The following is an 8,428-nucleotide window of genomic DNA, read 5'->3' as shown; positions in this document are numbered from 1 at the left end:
GGTTCCAGATGCAGGCTGTAGCCAATCACAGCGTAGTCGGCTGGCCAACTGCTGCAACCAGGAAGTGACAGAGATGACATGAGGTTTGATGACCAGTTATAACAACTGTACATTAGTGGTGCAGTTATAATAGTCATGTGTGTGTGTGTGTCCGTAGGTTTTGTTTGTCTCAGCAGTGAATTCATTAGGTGTGTGTGTGTGTGTCTCACCGTGTGATGTGGCATAGCAGTCGTGACAGCTCAGCAGCCCGTTACGGATCTAACGTCTGTTCCTGAACTGGTGTCACCTAGCTGTACCTTACACACTCCACACTAACAAACACACAGAGAGGTGAGAGAGAGGTGAGAAAGAGAGAGAGAGTAATGTGAGAGCACTGTATATGTGTGTGTGTGTCCGTGTGTGTGTGTACCTTAAAGCAGGTTAGGTGGAAGTACAGGCCCAGCGTGTCGATGTTCATAGCTGTTCCTTTCCCCAGCGCCTGATTGCAACCTGAACACTGACGCTTACCACTCACACACCTATACACACACACTCACACAAATACACACACACACACACAAATATACACACACAAACACACGCGAAAACAAATATACACACACGCGAAAATAAAATAGGGTGAAATGCTGACTGACCAGCCCTTAACCAACAGGTGTAGACCTCAGTGAAATGCTGACTGAAATTAACCAACAATGCAGTTTTAAGAAAAAAAGTGTTAAGTATTTACTAAAATAATCTGAAGTAAAATAATTCAATAATAATAAGAAGTAAAGTGACTGTGATGATAAACAGAGATTATGGGAGGGGGAAATGGAAATAGTCTGGGTAGCCATTTGATGAGATGTTCAGCAGTCTTATGGCTTGGGGGTAGAAGCTGTTTAGGAGCCTTTTGGACCTAGACTTGGCGCTCCGGTACAGCTTGCTGTGCGGTAGGAGAGAGAACGGTCTACGACTTGGGTGGCTGGAGTCTTTGACAATTCTTAGGGCCTTCCTCTGACACCGCCTGGTATAAAGGTCCTGGATGGCAGGAAGCTTGGCCCCAGTGATGTACTGGGCCGTACACACTACCCTCTGTAGTGGCTTGGCCCTAGTGATGTACTGGGCCGTACACACTACCCTCTGTAGTGCCTTGCGGTCGGAGGCCGAGCAGTTGCCGTACCAGGCAGTGATGCAATCAGTCAGGATGCTCTCGATGGTGCAGCTGTTGAACTTTTTGAGGATCTGAGTACCCATGCCAAATCTTTTCAGTCTCTGAGGGGAAAAGGTGTGGTCGTGCCCTCTTCACGCCGTCTTGGTGTGTTTGGACCATTCTAGTTTGTTGATGATGTGGACACCAAGGAACTCTCTCAACCTCCTCCACGACAGCCCCGTTGATGAGAATGGGGGCGTTTTCTCTCTCGATAAAACAGTTTTTCCCAAATAAACGACTGGGATAAAAACACAACGGGTTCCTGTTAAATGAAACAACTTGCTTTCCATGTTATACAGTATATATATAAACAACTGTTAAAACAGAACAAAACATCTCCTACAACATAACCTATACCATAACATACAGGCTAGACTACAGGCTACAGGCTACAGGCTACAGTCTACAGGTTACAGTCTACAGGTTACAGTCTACAGGCTACAGTCTACAGGCTACAGTCTACAGTCTACAGTCTACAGGCTACAAACTACAGTCTACAGTATACAGGCTACAGTCTACAGTATACAGTCTACCGTCTACAGGCTACAGTCTACAAACTACAGGCTACAGTCTCTATAGGCTTTTATCCATCACGTCAAATGCTCGCGGAGAAAGAGGATGTTGCTCATTCAACAAGGCGTGTGAACGTGTCAACGCCAGCGATGAACGGCCTAAGAAGAAAAGTTGTCCATTGACAGTCCATGTTAATTCCAGACGGTTTGTTTAAGCGCTCAGTTACGCGTTTTGGTGACACGGTGAGACGGATCAGTAACTAGGTTCATTTTAGTCCCCATGTCCCCCCCTCATGAGTGTGTACCTGCTGGGGGAGGCGGTTGAGGTGATGATGGGGATGATGAAGGTGGATGTGGGCCCTCATACGATCCTGACCTGGTGGCCAACACACACACACACACACACACTGATTACAGCAGAGCTACGTATCACACACACACACACACACACACACACACACACACACACACACACTGATTACAGCAGAGCTACGTATCACACACACACACACACACACACACACACACACACACACACTGACTACAGCAGAGCTACGTATCACATACACACACACACGCACACGCACACACACACACACTGACTACAGCAGAGCTACGTATCACATACACACACACGCACACGCACACGCACACTGACTACAGCAGAGCTACGTATCACACACACACACATACTTCCGGCGCCAACAGAGATGGCCGCCTCGCTTCAAGCGTTCTAGGAAACTATGCAGATTTTAGTTTTTTTACGTGTTATTTCTTACATTAGTACCCCAGGTCATCTTAGGTTTCATTACATACAGTCGAGAAGAACTACTGAATATAAGATCAGCGTCAACTCACCATCAGTACGACCAAGAATATGATTTTCGCGATGCGGATCCTGTGTTCTGCCTTTCACCCAGGACAACGGAATGGATCCCAAGCGGCGACCCAAAAAAATGACTCAGAAAAAGAGGGAAACGAAGCGGTCTTCTGGTCAGACTCCGGAGACGGGCACATCGTGCACCACTCCCTAGCATTCTTCTCGCCAATGTCCAGTCTCTTGACAACAAGGTTGATGAAATCCGAGCAAGGGTAACATTCCAGAGGGACATCAGAGGCTGGGCATAAACAGGAAGCAGCAGATAACTGACTGTAACGTTCTTTGCTTCACGGAAACATGGCTCACTGGAGAGATGCTATCGGAGGCGGTGCAGCCAGCGGGTTTCTCCACGCATCGCGCCGACAGAAACAAACATCTTTCTGGTAAGAAGACGGGCGGGGGGCGTATGCCTTATGGCTAATGAGACATGGTGTGATGAAAGAAACATACAGGAACTCAAATCCTTCTGTTCACCTGATTTAGAATTCCTCACAATCAAATGTCGACCACATTATCTACCAAGAGAATTCTCTTCGATTATAATCACAGCCGTATATATCCCCCCCCCCAAGCAGACACATCGATGGCTCTGAACGAACTTTATTTGACTCTTTGCAAACTGGAATCTATTTATCCGGAGGCTGCATTCATTGTAGCTGGGGATTTTAACAAGGCTAATCTGAAAACAAGACTCCCTAAATTTTATCAGCATATCGATTGCGCAACCAGGGGTGGAAAAACCTTCGATCATTGTTACTCTAACTTCCGCGACGCATATAAGGCCCTGCCCCGCCCCCCCCTTCGGAAAAGCTGACCACGACTCCATTTTGTTGATCCCTGCCTACAGACAGAAACTAAAAAAAGAAGCTCCCACACTGAGGTCTGTCCAACTGTCCAACGCTGGTCCGACCAAGCTGACTCCACACTCCAAGACTGCTTCCATCACGTGGACTGGGATATGTTTCGTATTGCGTCAGATAACAACATTGACGAATACGCTGATTCGGTGTGCGAGTTCATTAGAACGTGCGTTGAAGATGTCGTTCCCATAGCAACGATTAAAACATTCCCTAACCAGAAACCGTGGATTGATGGCAGCATTCGCGTGAAACTGAAAGCGCGAACCACTGCTTTTAATCAGGGCAAGGTGACTGGTAACATGACCGAATACAAACAGTGCAGCTATTCCCTCCGCAAGGCTATCAAACAAGCTAAGCGTCAGTACAGAGACAAAGTAGAATCTCAATTCAACGGCTCAGACACAAGAGGCATGTGGCAGGGTCTACAGTCAATCACGGACTACAAGAAGAAAACCAGCCCAGTCACAGACCAGGATGTCTTGCACCCAGGCAGACTAAATAACTTTTTTGCCCGCTTTGAGGACAATACAGTGCCACTGACACGGCCTGCAACGGAAACATGCAGACTTTCCTTCACTGCAGCCGAGGTGAGTAAGACATTTAAACGTGTTAACCCTCGCAAGGCTGCAGGCCCAGACGGCATCCCCAGCCGCGCCCTCAGAGCATGCGCAGACCAGCTGGCCGGTGTGTTTACGGACATATTCAATCAATCCCTATACCAGTCTGCTGTTCCCACATGCTTCAAGAGGGCCACCATTGTTCCTGTTCCCAAGAAAGCTAAGGTAACTGAGCTAAATGACTACCGCCCCGTAGCCCTCACTTCCGTCATCATGAAGTGCTTTGAGAGACTAGTCAAGGCCCATATCACCTCCACCCTACCTGACACCCTAGACCCACTCCAAGTTGCTTACCGCCCAAATAGGTCCACAGACGATGCAATCTCAACCACACTGCACACTGCCCTAACCCATCTGGACAAGAGGAATACCTATGTGAGAATGCTGTTCATCGACTACAGCTCGGCATTCAACACCATAGTACCCTCCAAGCTCGTCATCAAGCTCGAGACCCTGGGTCTCGACCCCGCCCTGTGCAACTGGGTACTGGACTTCCTGACGGGCTGCCCCCAGGTGGTGAGGGTAGGCAACAACATCTCCACCCCGCTGATCCTCAACACTGGGGCCCCACAAGGGTGCATTCTGAGCCCTCTCCTGTACTCCCTGTTCACCCACGACTGCGTGGCCACGCACGCCTCCAACTCAATCATCAAGTTTGCGGATGACACAACAGTGGTAGGCTTGATTACCAACAACGACGAGACGGCCTACAGGGAGGAGGTGAGGGCCCTCGGAGTGTGGTGTCAGGAAAATAACCTCACACTCAACGTCAACAAAACTAAGGAGATGATTGTGGACTTCAGGAAACAGCAGAGGGAACACCCCCCTATCCACATCGATGTTGACAGTAGTGGAGAGGGTAGCAAGTTTTAAGTTCCTCTGCATACACATCACAGACAAACTGAATTGGTCCACTCACACAGACAGCATCGTGAAGAAGGCGCAGCAGCACCTCTTCAACCTCAGGAGGCTGAAGAAATTCGGCTTGTCACCAAAAGCACTCACAAACTTCTACAGATGCACAATCGAGAGCATCCTGGCGGGCTGTATCACCGCCTGGTACGGCAACTGCTCCGCCCAAAACCGTAAGGCTCTCCAGAGGGTAGTGAGGTCTGCACAACGCATCACCGGGGGCAAACTACCTGCCCTCCAGGACACCTACACCACCCGATGTTACAGGAAGGCCATAAAGATCATCAAGGACAGCAACCACCCGAGCCACTGCCTGTTCACCCCGCTATCATCCAGAAGGCGAGGTCAGTACAGGTGCATCAAAGCTGGGACCGAGAGACTGAAAAACAGCTTCTATCTCAAGGCCATCAGACTGTTAAACAGCCACCACTAACATTGAGTGGCTGCTGCCAACACACTGACACTGACACTGACTCAACTCCAGCCACTTTAATGATGTAAAATGATGTAAAATATATCACTAGCCACTTTAAACAATGCTACCTTATATAATGTTACATACCCTACATTATTCATCTCATATGCATACGTATATACTGTACTCTATATCATCTACTGCATCCTTATGTAATACATGTATCACTAGCCACTTTAACTATGCCACTTTGTTTACATACTCATCTCATATGTATATACTGTACCCGATACCATCTACTGTATCTTGCCTATGCTGCTCTGTACCATCACTCATTCATATATCCTTATGTACATATTCTTTATCCCCTTACACTGTGTATAAGACAGTAGTTTTGGAATTGTTAGTTAGATTACTTGTTGGTTATTACTGCATTGTCGGAACTAGAAGCACAAGCATTTCGCTACACTCGCATTAACATCTGCTAACCATGTGTATGTGACAAATAAATTTGATTTGATTTTGATTTGATTTGACTACAGCAGAGCTACGTATCACACACACACACACACACACACACACACTGACTACAGCAGAGCTACGTATCACACACCTCTTGACGGCGCAGGGCTGGTTGCGGTCCAGAGACGTCTCCTGACCCCTGGATGACTCACAGTCCCATGATGCATCTGTCACAACACAACACTAGTTACCATGGTTATAGTAACCCCGACTTTCCCCCTGACTTTCCTTCCTTCCTGTGTGTGTGTGTGCACGCGTTTGTGTGTGTGACTGTGTGACTATGTGTGTGCTAACCAGTTTTGGGGAAAATATAGTTCACCAAGCTACCAATTACTGAACACTGGTAACAGCTACACTAAAGCTTAAGAAAACATAGTTTAATGAACTAAAGTTTCTGAGAAAAATAGCTCACTACTTCCAAACTACGACTAAAAAAATATCATATCTAAATATGAAATGTCAGACTTCAAACTGGAAGACCAGACCCCGCTGTCGTCATATGCTAACAGAATGTGTAATTATGCTATTAAACACAGCAAGTGAGAATCAGGTCTGATGAGGAAAAGAAAGGACATTCTTGTCTACTACACCGCTACATGGTAAAACAGTAGTGTATTTCCAGTAGTTAGCTACACCGCTACATGGTAAAACAGTAGTGTGTAGTTCCAGTAGTTAGCTAGACCGCTACATGGTAAAACAGTAGTGTAGTTCCAGTAGTTAGCTACACCGCTACATGGTAAAACAGTAGAGTGTAGTTCCAGTAGTTAGCTACACCGCTACATGGTAAAACAGTAGTGTGTAGTTCCAGTAGTTAGCTAGACCGCTACATGGTAAAACAGTAGTGTATTTCCAGTAGTTAGCGACACCGCTACATGGTAAAACAGGAGTGTAGTTCCAGTAGTTAGCTACACCGCTACATGGTAAAACAGTAGTGTGTAGTTCCAGTAGTTAGCTACACCGCTACATGGTAAAACAGTAGTGTATTTCCAGTAGTTAGCTACACCGCTACATGGTAAAACAGTAGTGTAGTTCCAGTAGTTAGCTACACCGCTACATGGTAAAACAGTAGTGTATTTCCAGTAGTTAGCTACACCGCTACATGGTAAAACAGTAGTGTAGTTCCAGTAGTTAGCTACACCGCTACATGGTAAAACAGTAGTGTGTAGTTCCAGTAGTTAGCTACACCGCTACATGGTAAAACAGTAGAGTGTAGTTCCAGTAGTTAGCTACACCGCTACATGATAAAACAGTAGTGTAGTTCGAGTAGTTAGCTACACCGCTACATGGTAAAACAGTCGTGTAGTTCCAGTAGTTAGCTACACCGCTACATGATAAAACAGTAGTGTGTAGTTCCAGTAGTTAGCTACACCGCTACATGGTAAAACAGTAGTGTAGTTCCAGTAGTTAGCTACACCGCTACATGGTAAAACAGTAGTGTAGTTCCAGTAGTTAGCTACACCGCTACATGGTAAAACAGTAGTGTAGTTCCAGTAGTTAGCTACACCGCTACATGGTAAAACAGTAGTGTAGTTCCAGTAGTTAGCTACACCGCTACATGGTAAAACAGTAGTGTGTAGTTCCAGTAGTTAGCTACATGGTAAAACAGTAGTATAGTTCCAGTAGTTAGCTACACCACTACATGGTAAAACAGTAGTGTAGTTCCAGTAGTTAGCTACACTGCTACATGGTAAAACAGTAGTGTAGTTCCAGTAGTTAGCTACACCGCTACATGGTAAAACAGTAGTGTAGTTCCAGTAGTTAGCTACACCGCTACATGGTAAAACAGTAGTGTGTAGTTCCAGTAGTTAGCTACATGGTAAAACAGTAGTATAGTTCCAGTAGTTAGCTACACCACTACATGGTAAAACAGTAGTGTAGTTCCAGTAGTTAGCTACACCGCTACATGATAAAACAGTAGTGTAGTTCCAGTAGTTAGCTACACCGCTACATGGTAAAACAGTAGTGTGTAGTTCCAGTAGTTAGCTACATGGTAAAACAGTGGTATAGTTCCAGTAGTTAGCTACACCGCTACATGGTAAAACAGTAGAGTGTAGTTCCAGTAGTTAGCTACACGGTAAAACAGTAGCGTGTAGTTCCAGTAGTTAGCTAGACCGCTACATGGTAAAACAGCAGTGTGTGGTTCCAGTAGTTAGCAAGACCGCTACATGGTAAAACAGGAGTGTAGTTCCAGTAGTTAGCTACACCGCTACATGGTAAAACAGTAGTATAGTTCCAGTAGTTAGCTACACCGCTACATGGTAAAACAGTAGTGTGTAGTTCCAGTAGTTAGCTACACCGCTACATGGTAAAACAGTAGTGTGTAGTTCCAGTAGTTAGCTACACCACTACATGGTAAAACAGTAGAGTGTAGTTCCAGTAGTTAGCTACACCGCTACATGATAAAACAGTAGTGTAGTTCGAGTAGTTATCTACACCGCTACATGGTAAAACAGTCGTGTAGTTCCAGTAGTTAGCTACACCGCTACATGGTAAAACAGTAGTGTAGTTCCAGTAGTTAGCT

At 46.0% G+C, this 8,428-nt stretch overlaps 1 long non-coding RNA gene across 1 annotated transcript; it reads right to left on the bottom strand.

Annotated features, from left to right (window-relative positions):
- Positions 1–258: 258 nt before the first annotated feature.
- Positions 259–6,120, bottom strand: LOC121842363. The gene is made up of 3 exons (XR_006081080.1): positions 5,999–6,120; positions 410–518; positions 259–311 (listed from the first exon to the last, which is right to left on the bottom strand). It is a non-coding gene; the product is annotated as an uncharacterized LOC121842363 (long non-coding RNA).
- Between the last annotated feature and the right edge of the window lie 2,308 nt (positions 6,121–8,428).

This window comes from Oncorhynchus tshawytscha, unplaced genomic scaffold (genome assembly GCF_018296145.1).
Source record: "Oncorhynchus tshawytscha isolate Ot180627B unplaced genomic scaffold, Otsh_v2.0 Un_contig_5950_pilon_pilon, whole genome shotgun sequence".
Lineage (NCBI taxonomy): Eukaryota > Metazoa > Chordata > Actinopteri > Salmoniformes > Salmonidae > Oncorhynchus > Oncorhynchus tshawytscha.
This window is presented reverse-complemented; position numbering and strand designations above follow the sequence as displayed.